A 21,178-nucleotide genomic window follows, 5' to 3' on the forward strand; every position below is an offset into this window, starting at 1 on the left:
AGGGACCACAGGAGGAGGAGCAGAGGAGAATATGTCTCCTACTGCAAAAACAACACATTCTACAAATAGCCTTAATTAAGTTCATGCCAACTGCAATGCAGAGGCAAATGGTCCCCTCTGTGCCACTAAAAAGCTCAGTGACACACTTGGCCGGGGTGGCTGCTACGGGTTGGCTTCTTTTTTTCCCTGGTACAAAATGGCATCAGAGTCACTAGTGTGGAAGACTAGTTTTACAGGATAGTACACTTAAGGGAGCGCAAAAAGCTTAGCACACAAACTGGACACACACACACACACGTATATGCCACCTGCAGTAATGTTAAGACACGCATGTTTGGAATCTGCACATGCATGAGAAAAGCTAAGACAGCCTGCTTCACACTATTAGGTTAAAATGGTTATAAAAAGAAAAGTAGGCTGAGGTGGGAAAAAGGCTGGAGTGTATTTGCTAAGTGGGTCAAGGCATGTACAATAAACCCAAAGATAGGCAGAGAGTTTGACTCATGGGCTGCAAACGGAGCAGTCAGCGACATGAGCAACTGAGGACAAGAAGTGGGACGTGAAGCATACGAGGCCTGATGAAGGGCAACCATCTGTAATACGAGCTGTCATACATTGTCTGCATCAATATTAAACAACTGTCTCTTATTTGGTTTCCTCAGCTACTTGCAAATGGAAGGATGAGAGGAAACGGAAAGGTTTTTACAAGTCTGAGAGAAGCAGTGAGGGAAGTGAGGGGGGGAGTAGCAGCAGGAAACTGGCTTGTCAAAGTTTACCAACAGAGCGAGGAGCCGGCTGCGCAGGAGGCTAAGTGGTGAGACAAACTCTGAGGCAACACAGAGGCCGGCCCAGAGGAAGAGGCTTGGCCTGTGGAGCATGGGAACAGTCAGAGAAGGTGGGACGGAGGGAGAAAAGAGACAGGGGAAAAACAAGATGTAAAATGAGCTCACTATTGGCTGATATTTGCTGGTCCGACTCTAAAATCCAGACAACACTAGTCATCCCAGTTTCCACTGACCTAAACGTGCACACACTCACTGTCCTATTTCTAGAGGACAGACATCATCTTTTTGCCGCGAGCTTCCTGGAAACAATTCCCGCACACTCTTCCTCGTCTTTCTTTCCCTCTTCCGTCATCCTTTACTCATCTTCTAAACTAAATCTCACATGTCAAAAAAGGCCTTCTTTCATTCTCCAATGATCCTCCTTTTCTCTCAAACATTTTCCCCTCCTCGATTTCTTTCCTCCCCCACCACTACGGCTCTCCTTCCATCCCTCTGTTCTCTGTTTGCCTTTGCACAGATGGCCGGAGCAGCTGAGCAGGGCCAGAGGGGGAGAAACTGAGAAAAAAATATCCATGTATCCCAAACAACACATAAGAACAGACACACACAGCTAGTGCAACAGGCCGCCACCCAAAACAACCGAAGAGGCTGAGAGGGAGACGACGGGTAGTAGCGAAGAACAAGTCATGCCACACCCTTCTGTCACAGGGGTTTTTAAATGCCAGTGAGGCTCCAAAATGTGGACAGCTGGCTTAATTATGTGACTAACTACAACCAGTCGCAGCTTTTAGGAGAGAGGGTGGACACTGGTGGGAGTGAGTGAGGGGGAATAAAGACATTTAAATCCCAGACTGTTTTCATTTTTGTTTCAGAACCTGTGGTTCAGACTGTCTTTTATTTCTAACCTGCACTCATATTTGACTTAACTTTGAGGTGGCTAATTGCAAGGATCCAGATCTTTGAATCCACCCACTCCACAGAGTTTGAGGTTCTGATTCATCTTGCATCTTGACATGAAACAGCTGTTTCTCAGTTGAAATAAAAAACAACCGATGGGACTAATGTCGTTGTCAAGCAGTGATAACCAATGAAGAGTGATAACAACAATGGCTAGCCCTATAGACGCTGCTATCAAGGCTGTTGTCAATTATTAAATAAAGTTGGGCACTTTAACATGGGAGTCTGTGGGGACTGACTCACTCTTGGAGTCAGCCTCAAGTAGCCATTAAATGAATTGGGAGTTTTGGCACTTCTGCGTTGGCTTCACTTTTCAACCCTGGAAGTTGCCTCTTGGCTGAAACGTCAACTGCTGCTGATGTTGATTAAGCTAATGTTAGCTCCAAAAATGCCGTCACTGGTTTTTTTTAGCTGACTCATTTTAAAATTATAAGAGCCCTGTAAAAGGGGTCTCATATGCACTTGATGGTTACATTCATGATATCGAGTGAAATGATTTTGTGTCCCAGGCACAAAGTCAGCATCCTCACCAGCTGACGATGTATGTAGAAGGCATGGAAACATAACATTACAAAAGAAAATATTTTAAGGACTAGGACTAACCAATGTCTGACAGTATCCAGCACTGGGGCTAACTACATCATAACCACAAGTATATTTCAGACCTGTGGGAAACAAAGTTTGACTAAGACGTGGCATATCTATCAACACTGTGACCTAATTCGACCAAGCAGTGAACCAGGAAATAAGACTGTGTCCAATCACCAATCCCTCCTCTCTATGTCAGACTTTAGTGTTCTGCTCTTCCCACAGTAAACTAAAGCATCTGGCCTGGCTGTGCATTTCACTGCTACCCTACACTGCTGGTGTGTGTGTGTGTGTGTGTATGAGAGAGAGTGATAAATCCTGATTGCACGGCCACAGCCAGAGGAACATTTCTCTTTCTCCAGCAAGTCTCCAGACAGCTGTGATATTGCACTTCTCTCTCTGGCTCTATTGCTCACTCGCCTGGCCTTACGTCATTAGGACCATCAGTCAGCGGGAAGCATAAACAGGTTAGCAACTAGGGCAGGAACACACTTCAGAAACAGACTTTTTATCTACTCTCCACAGAAACTGGAGGTACGGAGGGATTTAAGACACATCACGACACTTTCACTATGTCAGCAGCCAAATAAACAGAGATGACAGTTATCCCACCCTGGCTCTCGCCTCTTTACACCCCACTGTAATTAAATTTCTGATGATTCTATCTTTCTTACAGCATCCTCCTCACCAATTCCCTACTAAACGTTCAGACTTCAGTGACTGTGACCACCATGCGGAAATCTGAACTCATTTCTAAGTGCGTATTTTTCCATTTGTAAGACTTTGGACTGACATGTAATTGTTTCGTCAATGTGCTGCGACAGCTTTATATTATCTTGAATTTCAGCCCTAATTACTGCAGCACTCCCAACTGAAACATCGAACCCATTAAGGCTATTACGGGTTTTCATTAAACCTAATTAGATTGTGGAGAGTTATTGCCTTTCAAACGGACTGAGTGAGCTTTTGTTACAAGGGAACACATCTGGTGAGAGCCTATGCAGAAGCTGTAAAATGTTTGCTTAGATGGTAATGTAAGGAAATGAGGTAAAGTTCAACCATGTCTTCAAACAGCTGGTTACAAACATCTAAATGTGCAAGTTAAATGTCTCAGTAATCGTTTAATTCTATTTATCAATGAGCGGTTTTGCTAAGAAATCCTTCTTTCTACAACCTCCTGCTTCACATTCATACAACACATATTAGGACTGGGGCACTTTGTGGCACAACTCTAGCTTTCTCCATTTACGACTAAGCAGCTTCTCTACAGGAACTGGGGATTAAATGCGTTGCTGGTTCACTGGCACTTCTACCAGAGCTGCTGCTGATGGTGGATTTTCGTTGCTCAAATGGGTTACGGTGAGATAACATTACCATACATTGCATTACACAATATTTCACTGGGGTTACATTGCTTAAGTTCTCTCTCCAATTATAATATGGACTGGGGTATCGATTCAGCCCACATCCACACTAATATGTTTTTGTTTTTAAAACTAATACAACCTCCGTCCACATGAGTATTTTGGCATCATTTCAGAACGAGCATACCTGCAAACCCATATTGTAATACCATTCATGTACACTGAGCATGCACATGCAGGATGTAAACAGGAAGCAGATAGTCCACTCTATGGTTGGTGGCTTTGTTACAGAAAATACTACAAAGATGGTGAAAAGTAGGACTAGAGATTTCTTTGCTTGGACCACCAGAGGTGTAAGTGCCTGCGTCACTGTTTCCAAAAGTTTCTCACCCTCCAGACTGTAACGAGTTTTCCAACTTAAACGAGGTCAGCAGCATTTTCAAAAGTCTCTGTTTTACCTGTAGTCTACTAATAAGATGTGAATAAAGTTGAATCATATTCCAACTGTCTTAACACTTATATTATTATTAGGCATTCCTCCAAGAACCAAAGAAAACCCAGACTGGCTGCTCTCTAACAGCATCTTCGGTCCCACCAAGGCTACAACCTGGGCTGTAACACACAAGCTGGCATTTTAAACCCATAAGAGACAGAATGTATTCAATGACCTGAAACATAATGGCTTGTCAGTTAGAGCACATTTCCAGCAGCTGATTCCAGACAGATGGCTATGTCAGCTACACTGGGTCCATTTCAAAACATTTAGGAACAGTGCACCATGTGAAACACTTAGAACATAAAATGGCTTAATCTGAAGAGAATCGCTGTTGAAGATATTATTAACCGGACAGCCGGTCAGCTGTCCCGACCTCCTGTGGCCTGAGCGACACACAAAGGATCTGTAGGAGAAGAACTACTTCAACAGGCTGTGGTTGTTGTTCTTGGTATTCAGCTAACAACAATAGCTGGAGACAGAACTAAAAGTGAAGTGGGAGTCTCGCGCTGGTATCCTCTGGATTTGGCAGATTTTTGACTGTAAATTTCTGAATGTAGTTGACTTTGCAAAAATGTGTTTGTTGGCCTTCACAATGTGTCTAAATCATGTGGTTGCAGCTTCCAAGCAGCATCCCACTCCAAATTCCCTGCAAGCCTCAATGATGAGCTACAGAAACCGAGAACAAAGGAAACCCACACCAAAAGCAGTACTGGTCGAAGCAGAGGATCAGAAAAGACCAGTGAAGGGCTGCTTTTAGCCCATCCTCACCCTCCACAAAAAACACACTGTTTACATTCTTTGTATTATGATGAATGAGTCACATGCTTGGTCTGATCATCAACTAGCTCTTCTCTAATGTCTTAAAATGCACTTTTATCAACTAGCTTCAGTGTACCAGCTTTTGTGCACAAGTCTATCTATCTTGTTATTACATTTGCATTTGTGCACACTGTAAGTAGACACAGTATATAACAGTGGATATTGTTTAAGTATAACTGTACTTTACATGTTTTAATACATGAAGTTTTAATTTTATCTCATACACAGCCCCTTCCTTGTTTGTACATCATTATTTTTAAAAAGATTTTGTATGACATTGTGTAAAATTTGCTTTTAGGCAAACATTGTCTGTTTTATTTCTGTTGTTGTCATTATTATTGCACTAGGCCTCAAGCACTAAGCTAATGATGGGCGAGCCAGCTCTGCAAGGTGAGATCATCCTCCTAGGCATCATCCCTTCCTAATACCCACACTGGAACACAAACAAAACGTGTGTGTGCTCACACTCGTGTGTGTACCCCTGACACATAACTGTGTTCGGGCCTATACTGTCAATATCTGGAAGGCATCCAGCTCCGCTGAGGGATCTAAGCTTTTCTGACTGTCTAGACATAAACTCTTCTTGAATAATCAGGTCATCAGCATATTTTAACAGTAAACTAGTACTTTGACCCCCTTTCTGCTTCAAGTACAATCTACTACTGTGTGCATGGGAGGAGGGAGGGGGGCGTGTACATGCACTATACATGCCTGTTTAAAATACAGCTGAAGGTTACATTCAAAGACCCACTGAAAAATACATTTCTGAATCTGGAAAAAGAAAGTAGTGCTAAGGGTAGCTGTGATTCATTACGCACATTCAAATTAGGAAGCTGCAGGGTTAGTAAGCTAAATGTTAAGTTAATGTCAAATCTGCTCTCTGGCTGCGGTGTGTGTTCATGTCTAATCACATCCACTGTCGCTGAGAAACACGGGACTCTTCGTCTTCTCCACACAAAGGCCAAAATCACAGTCCCCTGCTCATTCACTCTCTTTAGCCAACCAACCATCCCAGCATGTATCTGTGCATGAATCGCTGTGGTAGAAAGTCGGCTCTGCTTCACAGTACACAACTGTGTACACACACACATGTATTCTGTGAGCCTTCTTCTATCCCCGGGGCCTACTCTAAATAGTAGTCAAAGAGAGGGATTGTGGGGGAAGGAGGCAGCGGTGGTGGGGGTGGGGTGGCGGAGACGGTAGAGAAGATGCAAAAAGAAAGTGAGCTTTTGTGGCCGATGTAACACGCCGCTAACGCCGACACAAACTCGTGCAAGCTTGATAACATCCTTCAAGGCGTAACTACTGCCTCCATAAGAGGATAGAGGGTTGAAGGAAAGACATCAGCGGTGAGGGGGAGGATGTCAGTGGGTCGGGTCTGGTTTTTGAAGGCATTTTTAACGAGCAGTCAGTGGCCTCTGACCCTGTAATTGACATGCTTTTATCTCAACAAGCAGCAAACAGAAGATACTGAAGTGCTGTGCTCGCTCTTTGACACTGCTAATAAACCATCCTATTTCCTCTGACACAGCCACGGTGGCATTTACAAAGCACATCTCCTCAAATCACAAATGTTGATGTAAGAAACTGTGAGCACTGATTTTTGAGATGCTCTTCACATCAATAATAGTTTGTAAGAAATTCATGAAGTCTTTATTTGGAGGACAATGAACACAAAACATGTCTTGATATTCAGTTTCTTTTAAAAATTCGTCAAAATGTCGCTCATTAATATCATACATATCCATATGCTGGACATCAGTTTACCCTTTTACTTCTTCCTTTCTTGCTACCAGCTCCAAACTAGTCTCTTCGAGGAGCTCAACTCTGCAGGATTTAGGTCTACCGTAAGCAGCTCTGCTTCAATAATTTACTGCTCTTTTGCTTACAGTGCTGCTGCACATAGGCAAGCAGGCTGATGCAAGTGGCCTCTGATTTGACGCTGTTTTACTTGTGACTGTGGCCAAAAGTTACCAAATAAGGTGGAATGTGAGTGTGTGTATCACTCCTCCTTTTTGCAAGGGGGAGAATGTCAGAATCAAGACGCCACACACTGGCATGGGGCCTGAGATTGTCCATTCAACCTACTCCAAATCACAACAGTAGTCTCAGTCAACACTTCTTACCATTTAGGGCGACTTAAGCCTGCTTTATTCTTTCTGTGTCGGCATGTCTGCAGGGGTCCTCTTTGGTTTGTGTGATGTAGGGCTGCATGATGGTGGCCAAAATGATAATCTGGATTATTCTGATCAATATTGAGATCACGATTATTTATCACCACTATTCACTGTTTTAGGGACAAAACATTTTACTGCACTTTCACATTTAAATAAACAGAGCAGTGCTTTGACTTCCATGCTGTGCTACATTCTGCTAATTCACTAATCTCTGCATCAACATTCAGGAAAGAGTTTTCTATGAGCACAGCACACATTTTAAATGTCAATATCGTAGTCGATCATGTTCATTTTATTGTGGGAAGCCAAAATCGTGATCTTGATTAATATTTGACCAATTGCGCAGCCCTAGTGTGACGTAAATGGTGTCATCCCACCATGCCAGCAAAGGTCCAAGCAAACCCCATGTGGATGTCCGCGTGCAGTCCATTTTTTGCAACCGCATAAACTGTACGCATAGCAAGCATGGTGACTGTGCATGCTCCAGTTACACAATATAATCTCTTATTCCACACTCCAGTAGTGTTGGTGATGTATGCACCTTAAACTGGTTTGCCATGAAGTAGAAAAAGAGGATAACAAAATGGATGCTTGTTTCGAACAGAAGTTGTGCCAGTAGATCTGCCACTGATCAATTAATTTAAGAAAATTATTGATAGATAACGGAAAAATGGTAACGAAAAGAAGATGAGTGCTGCAGGGGAGTGACATGGAGAGAGATCCATCTTAACTTGAACTGAATCAAAGTAAAAATCCTAAGCAAAGATGCCCAGCCACTGAATCTTTCATTTACTCTCAGCCAAATCTTGGCAGAACACTAGTAACAGACTAACAGCTGCAACAGCTCTCATCAGTCACAGGCTAACACTGTTTGTACAGGTAGAGCACAAGAAATAAAGAGTTACCTCCACAGTCAATGAACCCATTTATATTAGACTGTAAACTATCAGATAATCCCATCCTGCCTATAAAATAAACTCTCGCTTTAGGACTCATCTTTGTCAAGGAGTTACGTAACAGCGGTCCAGGATCACAGCAAAACCTTTCAAAGCCACTTCTACCCACCATCCGCAACCGCTGACTCTCCATCTCATGACACTTAGTGGGATGGTTTCTGTGCATGTCACCACCTCGTTCTCAGCTTCAGCACACATCACTACAGCTTGCTGCAGATCTCCGGAGGACACCAAACGCATCCATGAGACAAGAGGCTGATTATTACCAAACACATCCCTGATGAGGATGTGCACAGGGATGGACAAATAGAAACTATAGGTGGGGGAGTCAGGTGACGAGTGCTGCCACTGCCTCCATCAACTTGATACTAATCACAACTCACACATTCCCCAAATACCCCCGACCTGAGGTCAGGAAACCGCCTCTGTCCTGCACACAAATAAACTCCAAACAAAGCACGCTGCTCTGCATGGCGTTCCCCAAGACTGTGGGAGGGCTGAGCAGGCAGGGAAGAGGGAGAAAGGGAGGAAGCAAAACAGAGGGGGAGAGACAGACAAAGGCTAGGCTTCCATCAAAATGTTGTGAAAAGCTGTGTGTAAGAAAAAAAATCAGGCAAATTATGCAACCAAATGACTTCACAACGCTGTTATTGATGCAAGTTTTGTTTTGTCCTAACTTTTCTGTAACGTCATGGTACATTATTGTTAATCTCTGCACTTTTTTCTGCATGTTTTAGGGTAAAGAAATACATTATTTTACCTGTATTTTTAGTTGCAGTTACATTGAAATAGGCTATTGTGTTTTTAATGGTGTTCATTTTTAATGCACAAACCCTACTTAAAATCATGTATAGTTTCTTGACAGTGATTTATGATATATAATGTTGTATTTGCATCTTTATTAAACAGCCTTTTGTTTTACTACCTTGTTCTCATCTAACGTCTATTTAGGAGTCTATTAACTGTAATACATAGTCCTGATTCTGACATCACACAGATTATTATTTTTTTCCCACAAGACAAATAGAGGAGGGAAGGTACTTTTGTCAGCCCCAAGTAGTGTCTGCAAGTCCTGAGAGGCACCTGATTTGGCTGCATGGTGTTGGATGATGCGCGGGGAACCTTCTTTCAACTACCGTCTGCAAGTCTTCTCTTTAGGTCCCCATCAACCTTCACCAATAAGGTAGGGCAACCTGTATGTAGCCTTAAAGGCAAAGCCAGGAGCAAAAGTGCTCACTGCTGCTTATTGATTGCTGTCACCATGCGGTGATAATTGAAGGCAACTCAGATCAATATTTTTATCAACTAAGATCTTCTATCATCTGAACCCCAGTAGCTGGACAGCATTTTTTCTTTATGTGCTAATTCAAAATACACATAAAAACATGTGGATGAACAGCTACTTATGGATATAGACAACAAAGTAAAGCTGTGAGGACAAATGTGTCTGATGCCATTAGTTAACCAGACCTACCTCTTGCACACAGCGGCAGAGCCACAACAAACAAACACACCAGTCTCCTCCCCTGCTGATTGGTCAAGTGAGCTCCTTAAAGGCGTACAGCACAGTCGTTCCCATCAATTGATTTCCAGTGAGTCAAAGAGCTGCTGCGATGCTCAATAAGACCAACTGAGCCAGAACAAAGGCCCTGCTGGGAGGAAGGAACAAGTTTTTTTTGTCTCCTTGTTTACTTGGCTGCTGCTAGCGTGTGTGAGATAGAGCAGCAGATTGTGCGACAGACACCTGGATCACAGAAACATGTGACCGGAAAGGGTGGCACTAATCCTGAGGACTCTGTGGAGAGTCGCACTAAGATTTCAAACTGTCCTCAAGTGAAAACTTAACTGCGTTTAAAGGATTACAGGACTATAAAAAAACATCTCACTGTAATAAAACAATACAGCAAATCAGCATCAAGGCGAGTATAACTGCCACAAATGGCAGAGAATACCGTTGTCGTCACAGTTTAGGGCTGTACATTGTGTATGTTCACACCACCCCCCTCCTTCCTACGAACACCAAACAAGCTGATGCACACAAAACACACATACAAACACTCGAACCCTGTCCTTCCCGTGGTGCGTTCAGGCTTGGAGAAACTCGGCCCCCTGGGGACGGGCAGATTAACACATGACAGAGCTTGTTAACCCTGGACAAAGAGAGATGCTAATCTTGTACAGTCGGCCTCGACTGTCCTAAAACAGTACACAGACACAGCTACGGGGAAATTGAGAGAGAGGGACAGAGGGAAGCCCAAGAAAGATGAGAAAGAACGAGGGAGGGATACGCAGCAGTAACAGAGGCCTCAGTATGTCCCAGAAACTAGACAATACTGTGGGGAGGCAGGGCTAGAGGGTCCGTCAGCCCTAAAACAAAAAGGGGCAGAGACAGAGCCCGACTACAAACAACGGTGAGGGCCCTACTACAGCCTGGCTGAGCTCCACCGCCTGCAGGGACGACCAGCAGGGCAGCACAGAGCTCGACTGTGTGGATATTGATCACACAGGAGAAATGGGGAGCCACGCTAGCAGCTCCACAGATGGGAAGGCCGGAGAAAGAGATGGAGACAGACAGAGGAAGTGCATTAGGTTCCTCTGATGCTGTTAGCTCTCTCCCCTGGGAGATACGAGGGATAGCAGTGACAAGGGTTTTAAGAGAGGACAATAAAAGGAGGGATTGGTGGTGGGGGGTAAAAAGGGACAGAGGGAGTGTGGGCAAGAAAGAAACAGGAACGCGAGGAGACTGAGGACCCAACTGAGAGGCAACAGAGAAACTAAGGCTAATTTGTAACTTGAAGAGCTGCTGGATCATCTCCATAATGGGCCGTCTGCCCACAAACAAGCTCCTCTTTGGGGGTAAATGAGATCAGGCCAGCCCAGGACCAGCTGGTGGCTTGGATCAATGACACCAGATAGAGCAGATATAGAGATGGAGGAAGAGGGCAGAACCGAGGCATCTGGACAGGATGGCAGAAACATGCCCGAGAGGCTTTGGCGTTCTCTGGAGGTTTCGCCCAGGGACACGGATACACGCATGCAAAGTACAAGTGGAACGACCGTGTCCATAAGAGGATTATGTCCTCCTGTTTGAAGTGGAACAAGGCACGTTCCAGATGGAATCTGATCCCTCGCAGGATGGCGGACAGGTTGGACGGTTGACCAGATCAGTGCCTGCTAACTACAGCTTTCTAAGAACAAAACATCCACCACACAAATGGACTCGAAATACCACAACATCTGCCATCCTACTGCCATACACTGTTTTTACCACATCCACAACACCCATAAACATATGTTAAGCACTTCACAGAGTTGATGATGTAACTTTACAGCAGTTAACTAATACACTGAGACAGGGCATAGCCAGATTTAAGTGTCACCAGGAGAAACTGATATGACAGAGAAATAAATGGGCCCCTACAGCTGCCTATGGTAAAGGGAGTAAATCATTCTGTCAGCACCAGTGCCTGGCACAAATGCCTATCATTCCACACGTGGTGGCGATGTTGAGGGCAGGCTGGGTAGCCTCTGACATAACCTTGACCACATCAGGCACTCAGCCAGAGAAGCACACATACAGCAATGTCGATGTAAAGAGGGACCCACTGACACAAATATCTGCCACAGCCACAGGTAGCAGAGCAGCGTAGTGACTGACAGAGCAACCACCGTTTTGGCCCCATTTTTAACATGTCCAATGCTGAATCACACCAAGCAACCAGGCGCCACTCACACATTGGGCCATGAAAAATTTGGTCTTGAAGCCTAGCAACAAGGCTGTGAACCACGTCTATTATCCATCCTCCCACCAGAGGAATTCAGAGCGTCCAAACACAGCAAATTACTGCAGCTGCTGGCAAATACAGCCTCAAAACCGCACCGGCAGTTGCCAACTGCATGCCCTGACAACTGTGACAACCAAGGCTGCTATCATGACTGGGAGCACAGACGACAGCAGCGTTTATCTCCACTTTATCTTCACAGCACAAATTCACTGCAGAGCCCATGGCAGTTTCCTCGAGCCGCAATCACCCCGAAAACACAGAGGGAAACACAGTGTCTGTTGGTGTTTTGATAATCTCGAAACAAGAAACTATTGTGCTGTTGTTGCCATGGATAAAGCAGGGCTGGAGGTGATGGTGGTCATTTTTAAAGATGCAAAAAAAAAGTGCAAGGGTCACGGGTTCAGTCTGAAAAAAACCTGATGACTAGAGGCACAGGCTTGCCCTTGTCACAATTGAGAAGTTCAGAGCTGGGGGGGTTCAATTTGAGTCACACACCCACCAAACACCAGCCCTTAGGCTAAGGGCAAGCCGACACATTGGTCTATTAATGCGACAACCCTCTCAGGATGGAGGCACAGGTCAGGAGGCCAGCTGGGGGCAAAATAGGTTATTAGAATTTAAATTGTCCTAAAATACAAGCTCATGAAAGACATCCAATGTGAAAATTTTCTGTGACCATTTTTCATTATGTTTTGCAAAGAATAATCTCAACAGAAGAGGCACGTCAATGGTGCACTAAGATTTTTCTCTGGGTTGTTAAGTGGCTCTCAGTCTCATGTTGTTGTTAGAAATGCAACTAACAGGTGTCATTATCATTATCAATTAAGTGAGTTTAGGGGCCAATTAAAACACATTTTAATTATCTATTCATCTGCAGACCATTTTCTCATTTACTTCATTTATCATTTTGTCTATAAAATGTCAGAAAATTGTGAAAAATTCCCATAATAACTTTCCAGAATCCAAGGTGGCAAATTCAAATTGCAAAGATAGTCAGGTTACTATCAAACAACAAAGAAAAGCAGTAAATACTTTATAGGCTGGAACCAGTGGATGTTTGGCATTTTCTGGAAATAAGAAATTACTGAAACTAGAGATGTTCCGAAAGTTGCCAGTGGCTGCACAGCGCAACTCTTCGAATATGTTACTGTTTCAGAGCAATGAAGAATTGATTTCTGTGAAAACTGCCATTTTATAAAGGGGTGAAATTACTTAAAAGTTCATCAATAAATTACGTGGTATGGAGTATGTGCCCAGACTCACGTACTCCCCTGCATCGAATACAACATTTGAGGCAGTATTTGAGACATTTCAGATACTGGTATTGGTATCAGAACATCCCTAACTTAAACAATTATTAAATTGTTGCTGATCATTTCTCTTTTGATTGATAAGCTGGTTAATTGGCTAATTGTTTCATCTCTAGCTGAATCAATAAATTATTTGAAAATGTTAACAAATAATGCCCAAACCAATGGCTTAACACAGCTGAAGTACCACCTTGGAAATATACACATTAAAATTAAAAGAAAACATATTTTTGCATTTGTGAACCTGTAAGCAGACCCACAGCAAATATTTCACTTTGATTTACATTTACTAATTAACCGATTATTAATCATTATCAAAATAACAACTATTTAATAGGTTGTCAAGCCGCTCATTAATTAATTCAATAGACATTTCATAATAAGCAGCCATATTTTCAAATGTCTGCTCCCTCTGCGTATGGAGGATCAGGCTTCAGCTCATGATTTTTTTTTTTTTTTTTTTACTGCCGAGTAATCTGCCGATCATTTTCTCAATTAATCAACTAGTTATTTGGTCTATAAAATGTGGAAAAATGTCAAGATGGCGTCCTCAAGTGTCTTGTTTTGTCCACAACACAAAGAGATTCAGTTTGACGTCATAGAGGAAACAAGAAAATATTCACATTTATGAAGCTGGAATCAGAGCATTTTGACTTTTTTTCTTTAAAAAATTACTCAAACCGATATATTGATCATTAAACAAGTTGGATATTACTTTAACAACTAATCAATTTATCATTCCAGCTCTGTGAATTGTTTCAGACACTGGTTACGCACTCTTATTCTTATTGCTATGGGTAGCTAACACTGTAGACACTCACACCTTTGTGTCTCATCCAACAGAGCACAGATCTGCTGCAAGAGACAAAGTAATGCACCCAATTAAAATAAATAAACTAACTAGGATTGAGAAAGATGTAACAATGGTCTACTCGATAATGGCAAGAAAATTGTGCTCAATTTTTTTTAAATATATATGTGTGTACGTGCGTATGTGTGTGTGTTTTGCTTTTGCAATTATACAATAATCTGCGTTATTTATTAAACAGTATAGTTTCTGTTTTCTTCCCGCACACAAAGCGCCCCAGGCACTAATCCACATCCTCCATCTACATCCTCCAATAATCTTTTTAAGATCATGTTAAATAACTTCATAAAAACAGAGTGTGGTTTATAATGGCAGCTAAATTTAATTTTCATATGATTGCATTAGGCCGCCTGTCTGTCCTCCATTTCCCTGCCTCATCCACCAACACTGTGAGTCAGCCATTCTCTCATCCATGCACCAGGGGAGGTGGACTAGTTGATGGCTTAGCCCACCTCTGACTTAAGAGCCCTGGAGTGTCTCCAAGCCCTGCGTGGCAGAGCCTTAAAAGTGTTCATATTAGTCGCCCCAGGATGCCATTTACTGAGGATGACATCAATACCTCATGGTTGATCGCCACACATTACTGACCGATCCATGCCCACAGTGGCCACAAAGCTTGAGACAATTTATGTCGCTGTCTGCAGCACATCAGGGGAGGAGAATAGAGTTGTGGGCTGAGGATAAAGATTTTCAATGCTTGCATGCTTGCAGTTTATTAAATGCTTTTGGCCAGGCTTTGGGAGCTGGCAGTGTTCTCTCCTCCCCATTGTTCTACAAAAGGGAGTGTAATCTGTCTTGTTGCACTCACTCACACCGAAAAGAGTCAGTGAAGGAGCAGCTACGGGGCCCTGCAGTCTTAACTCTCACACCACAATAGCCGATCACTTTTGGGGGTGACATTAATCACCTCTGATTACATGCCAGCTTGAGTCCGTGCACAACCATCTCAGAGGATGTTTCAGCTTCACACACTCCCTCCGAGGTCTGGGGAAATTGTTGCTTTTCACACGCCACAAATGCCCCTAAGTTATCCGGTTTGGTTGACGTGAAAACTGAGTGGGCATCTGCTAAATTATTAGCGCTAAATTTGCCGGCTTCTCCCCCAGAGGCGACTGAAACATTTCTCAGCACTCGCACCACTTGGCCCATCACAGAACAATGGGCATCCGCGATGGAGGATGGAGAAGGAGGGGAGAGGAGAACAAAAAGTTTAGGGAGGGAAAAGGCAGACAAAATGGTCACATACACAAAGAAGCATTCATGATAATGGAAAAGAGGAAAAATTAAAACAATATATGTGGTTTAGGTTTGCCTAACAGATCTGTTGAGCACTTCCAGCGACCATGCAGCCTGCCACCGCCCCATCTGCCCCTTTCAACAGGAATCTGAAACACAGCGGCTCATCGACTGAAACACCAACTGACACCGAAACACAACATTTTAAACGTTTTTAACTGCGAATTTAACACAAATATTCATTCACACAAAGAGCCGCCTTTATTCAGATACACTGTTTGGTAATAAAAATGTGGAAACACAAGTAATAACACGCTAAGTACACGTTATGACTCCAACGGTTGTAACGGCCAACAGACCTAACGTTCATTTTAAAGGTTCGGTTCCGATAGACGTTAATTAGCTTGACAGTAGTTAGCATGCTAGCTAACAGCTAAAACAATCTCGCCCTTACCAGTCGGTGCAGCGGCGAGCTAGCAAGATCCTCTCCAGCTACGCCCAGTGTTAGCAGTACCGCACAACCCCGACTGGCTCCTGGAGTCAGAGGGAAAAAATGAGGATAAGAATGAAAAACCGGGAGGAAAATCACCGGAGCTGCGCGAAACGAGCCGAGCCGACAGACAAGAAACTTCTGGGTCTCGAGCGCCGTTTCTCCTCACAAGTGATGCGCGTTCACTGAAAGAAGAAAGGAGGAGAATGACGCTCCAGTCCGCTCACACACACACTCTCTGTTACACACACACACACACACACACACACACACACACACACACACACACAGACACTCTCTGCTAAACACACACTGTTACACACTGTTACACACACACACACACACACACACACACACACACGAACGATAGTAAACCGGTGAACGGATGGATGGACAGGCGGAGGAGAGGAGAGGAGAGGGCTGCTGCCTTCAGGTGCTACAGGAAATGTCGGAATAACGAAAGGTTTACATATAAAATACCGATAATCTTGTTTTATTTATTTATTTATTTTAAATGTTTATTCAAATTTGAATTATACACTGCTACTACGCCAGGAAACAGAAAGAAAAAAACATTTATAAACACAGTTTTAACTAAAAAAAACAACAACCTTAAATTAAAATAAAATAAAACAAAACAAAGCAAAACAAAATAAAATAAGTTAAGATAAAATAAAATAAAATAAAATGAAATAAAATAAAATAAACATTAAAATAAGTCAATATTTGTTGTTTTTTATTATTTTATTTGATTATTTTTTGTCTTTTGCCTTATTTTTTATTTCATTTATTTATTTACATTTAAAAAACATTTTTATAACCTTTATCGTTTACTTTTATTTAATTTGTATGATGCATTTCGTTTTTTGTTTTTTTTGTTGTTTTTTTTTTAAAGTGCCTAGTCTAAACATGAAAACGGGAGAGCTACCCACCAAGCCCCCACTAAACCACCAGGTGCCCAGTCGATATCAGTTTTGGGCAAATTCACAATAAAATCAGTCCAGCACCTTATCACATTGGTAATTACAGGAGCCCATAGACTCAAAAACCGATCTATCTTTACATGGAGTTATTACTTCCATTGACTACACTTTCAGGGTGGGTGGGAGGCAGCTAGCTAGCTTCAGCTAAGATAGAGTAAGAATATGCAGCAAGTAAGTATTGTTCTTATCCATTGCTCCATCAGGGATTGCTCTTAAAATTAAAAAAAACAATGGATCTAATGATAAGTCAGTGTTTGAAATGACCAGTATCTGTGTATGAATCCAGTTATCTCTTTCTATTATTCAAAATTATTCAGGCATAGGCATAGAAACCATAACCACAGAGAGCACATGTCCACATATAAGGCACATTAGGTAAGGAATTATATTAAAATCCTAACACAACATAACATAAAGTACAATGAAATAAATAAAATGGATGGTTACTCTCAGAGTCCTCAAATATTTTCTTTTGTGAGAGGAGCAAGTAGTTGGTTTCTGGTTGACAACCAGTCCTGTAAATCCTACCCAGAATGCCTCAGTGTATAGGCTATACAGTGGAAAAACAGATGACTGGTGGTTTCAATTTCAGTGTCACAAAAGATGCAGTTATTGTGATCAACATTAAGTCTCAGTCTCAGCAGTTCATTGGATGAGTAAATATTATTCCAAATTTTAAAGTGCATTTCTTCTACCAGTAATCATTTTGAGCTGTTTAAAAGAAGAAGACAAAATGAATGAGGATGCAAAAGCAGGGTCCTACAGCTAAAGTGGGATCTGGTTCTCTGTGTGTCAGTTGCAGACGTAACAGTCAGTGTTAATTAATTAATTTGTGGTTGTACAGAAAAAGAAGCAAAATAACTTGACACTTGATAAATAATGTAATGGAATAGCTCAACATTCAGAGAAATATGTTTATGACATTACAGCCTTAGCCAGTTAAATTAGCCTAGCATAATAATGTAACTCCTTTGTAATCACCAACAATTTGATTAGTAACTGTAATTTAATACACATTTTTCTCAGTAACTGTATCTGATTACAAATACATTTATTTTGTAAATTACTTAATGTGACATGTAGCCTCGCTAGTGACTCCCTAACACTGACAGTGACTGAAACAGTTAGCCTGGTCCTGTCCAAAAGTAACAAAATCAACCTGCCAGCACCTCTATAGCTCAGTAATTAACATCTATGTGTTTAATCTAAAGCCACAATTTGCCATTTTATGAGGGTTTTTGTTCCGGACTATTTCCTGGCTGGGAGCAGTTGCTAAGTAACCAAAGGAGACTGCAGGAAGTTACTGGTCCTGGCCAAGAAACAGCCTATTTTCATTATTCTAGCATCTTCTTTATACTTTATATTTTAAAGAAGCAGAAAAACAACAGAAACATTATAGAATAAACAGTAAGTCACATATGTACTCATACAAACATACTGCTGGTGGAAACACAGTTCATACAGTAAAGTATCACTAATCATCTCATGAGAAATTAGAAATACTTTATTGATCCCCAGGGGCAAAGTGTGATATGTCACGGTTGCTTTGATATTTAGCATAAAGAATTATAAGAAAGTAAAAATAACAACTGTAAAAATGAGAAATACATAAAGATATAAAAATATGTGCTATTATATGCTAACTATAGTGACAATTTAAACACAAGTACACACATTGGCTTCACTATAACTCACAGCATTCACAGACAAACACACAATACAACATGCTAATGTTTTTAGCAGAACCCTATGGCATTTTACATTGTAGAAATTAGCCTAGTGGCTAGCTGACTTTTCTTCTACTCATATGAAGCCAGGGACAACAGCAACATTTAACAAAGGTAACGTTACAAAATTCGGCTCCATTACAACTCACAAGGTTCACTGACAAAACAACTGTCTTATACTAAACACGTTTTCCAAACAAATATAACATGCTGACGTTATTAGCACAAGCCTATGGCATTTTACATTGTATAAATTAGCCTAGCAACTAGCGGAGATTTCCTCTGCTCATATGAAGCCAGGATAAATCACACACAAGACTTAAAATGCTATTTTGTGGAGGCTTTATTGTCTTCACAGTTTGTTTCTTATCTGTGAAATAAAAGCTTCGTTTCCACTGAGGGAAATGGTTTCAGCTCACAAAAATAGGCAGGACTTCTGCGTTGCCGCAATGTGTAGTTACATTTCTGGGGAGGTGCACGTCAGGCTATGGTGTAGGTACGGCATCGATTTGACACAGAAGTATAAATCTCACTTAACTTTTAGCACAATGAAACAAGCATACCTTTCTGAAGTGAGGGAAACATGACACTGGGGGGTGTTGGGGACCTTGATGGGCTTCTTTGCCCGAGGCCCCCCCAGAGTCTAGGATCACCACTGCTTGGAGTAGCCAGCTGGTATCTGGAGCTTTAGGAAAGTATGGTGAAGATGCCGTGTGTATACTACAGTAAAGCACAGAGTGTAAGGACAGCGTGTTAATCACTGGGCGTCCATAGCAGGATGCCCACAGGTATTGTCATACATAAATAGAAGGCTATTAAATAATGTTATTACACCTGTTTGACAAGCCTTAATTTCCATTAAAGATGTCTTTGTAAAGAGTTGGGATCCACCCTGCCAAGCCGGTCAGTCATAAATTTCATCAGAGGGATATCAAAACAAATTTTGTTAGTCCTGTTAAATGTGCAAACACTGCTATCATGTGCAATATTTTAATAAAGGGTGGGTCCTACTCCCTTCCCTGTGTTGTTTTGTTTAGCATATTATTTCTGGTGTGACAACGTGAATTACATAATGAAAAGCAAATTTGTTTTATATAAGAATCAGGAAAAAACATTTCTTTTTACAACTCCCCATCTCAGAAACAGGAGGCTTCTCCGGGCCCTTGAATGCAGCATTCACCACGACAGCGCGCCATGCTGAAATTGAAAGGGGTGAATAGCGAATAGCAGGGGAACTCTGCTTTCTCTAAGCACGGCCAATCACCACCCAGGCTGGGGGATTATTCAAATTAAGGATGATGTCACCTCTTGCAAGTCACCCTACTCTCTTGCCCGAGTTCTTCCCAGTTGTCTGTTGCCCTCCTCCCTCTTCGGCCCCTGCGCCTCCTTTTTCTCTCCTCTTCAAACCCTTTTCTTCCTTTCTTCATGCCCCGCTGCACACACACACACACACACACACACACACACACACACTTTAACGGTGCATTACTGCTGCCCCACATGCATCAAGTTGCAAGCATTGTCTGCCTTCAATGTGACTGTTGCATCAAGAATTTAAAAGCCTGAACACATCTCAGACCTGTTGATTGTAGTGAAGTTATTTACAAATTATGATGTAATCCTGCTCTGCATATGTACACAAAGTTTAAGGTTTTGCTATCTTTTTTTGTTTCTTTGTCTGAAAAGTCAAATTTCCTTCATGCAACAGACCTACAAAACTGGCTGCAGCTGAACACGTGCACCTGTCTGCCATTTCAGTCTGTCACATCCTGAGCAAACAGAGCTGGAATCGGAGGAAAACAGGTGAGCTCGGCAGCAGGAAATACAGACAGCGAGGAGCAGCAGACACAGTATTCCTTCCTTTTGGTCATGTTTTCCCTCAGTCACAGTTAGACACCGAAGGGCGTTGTTTCATGGCTCGCAAGCTTTTGTTTCTGCGCGCCGTGCTCCTCAACAGAACGGGGCTTTTCATCAGAGACAGTCTGGGTGGGCATGCCGCCTGTCTGCCTGTCTGTCTGTCTGCTGCGCTGCTGCTCAGCTCCCAGCAGCCGCCTGCCCTTGTCTCCATGAGCCAGGCTTTTGTGCACTGGTCTGTTGTGGATGGGCTTCTTTTCATGTCGAGCCCGTGGTGCACTCTTCTCTTTCCAAGTTCTGGAGAGGGGAGATTTGTTTGAGCTCAGGGGGGAAATGTGTGGCACAAAACCAAAACTACGCACCTGACTGCATAAAAACATGTTGTCTCTTTGTTTGTCTTTATCTTCGTCTGTCAGATTTCCAGAGGAAGTTTTGTTTGTGCTCCTCTAAAGTGGATTAGCTTGTTATCGCTTGCTTTACCGAAGGTCAAGTCACACCCTCAGAAATATCTGGATTAAACAAGCTGTGTAAAAAAGTGATCAGACTTCATTGTGTGGACATGTGATCATACACATGCAGGTGTGTTCGACATGGAAGGAGACAAGGAAGAGGGTGGGGACTCCGGGGGTGTTCCGATGCCTGCTGGCTTGACGCTGATGGACGTATTGGCATGGTCAACCAGCCGCAACAAAGAGAGGAAGGTGTTTTTTTCACACAGGCGGCGGTGTGCGGCAGCGGAGACAGGAAGGGGCAGGGCTGTGTACCCTGCTGCACAGTTCCCGT

General features: G+C 42.5%; 1 protein-coding gene across 1 annotated transcript in view; it reads right to left on the reverse strand.

The window, feature by feature from the left end:
* The window catches only part of prr36b (proline rich 36b), a 39,920-nt gene extending 23,902 nt beyond the window's left edge, over window positions 1-16,018 (reverse strand). The window contains exon 1 of the mRNA XM_033644558.2: window positions 15,796-16,018. The gene's annotated coding sequence lies outside the window, so the exon portion shown is untranslated. The remainder of the gene's footprint in view (window positions 1-15,795) is intronic.
* Between the last annotated feature and the right edge of the window lie 5,160 nt (window positions 16,019-21,178).

Source organism: Epinephelus lanceolatus, chromosome 18 (assembly GCF_041903045.1).
Source record: "Epinephelus lanceolatus isolate andai-2023 chromosome 18, ASM4190304v1, whole genome shotgun sequence".
Lineage (NCBI taxonomy): Eukaryota > Metazoa > Chordata > Actinopteri > Perciformes > Serranidae > Epinephelus > Epinephelus lanceolatus.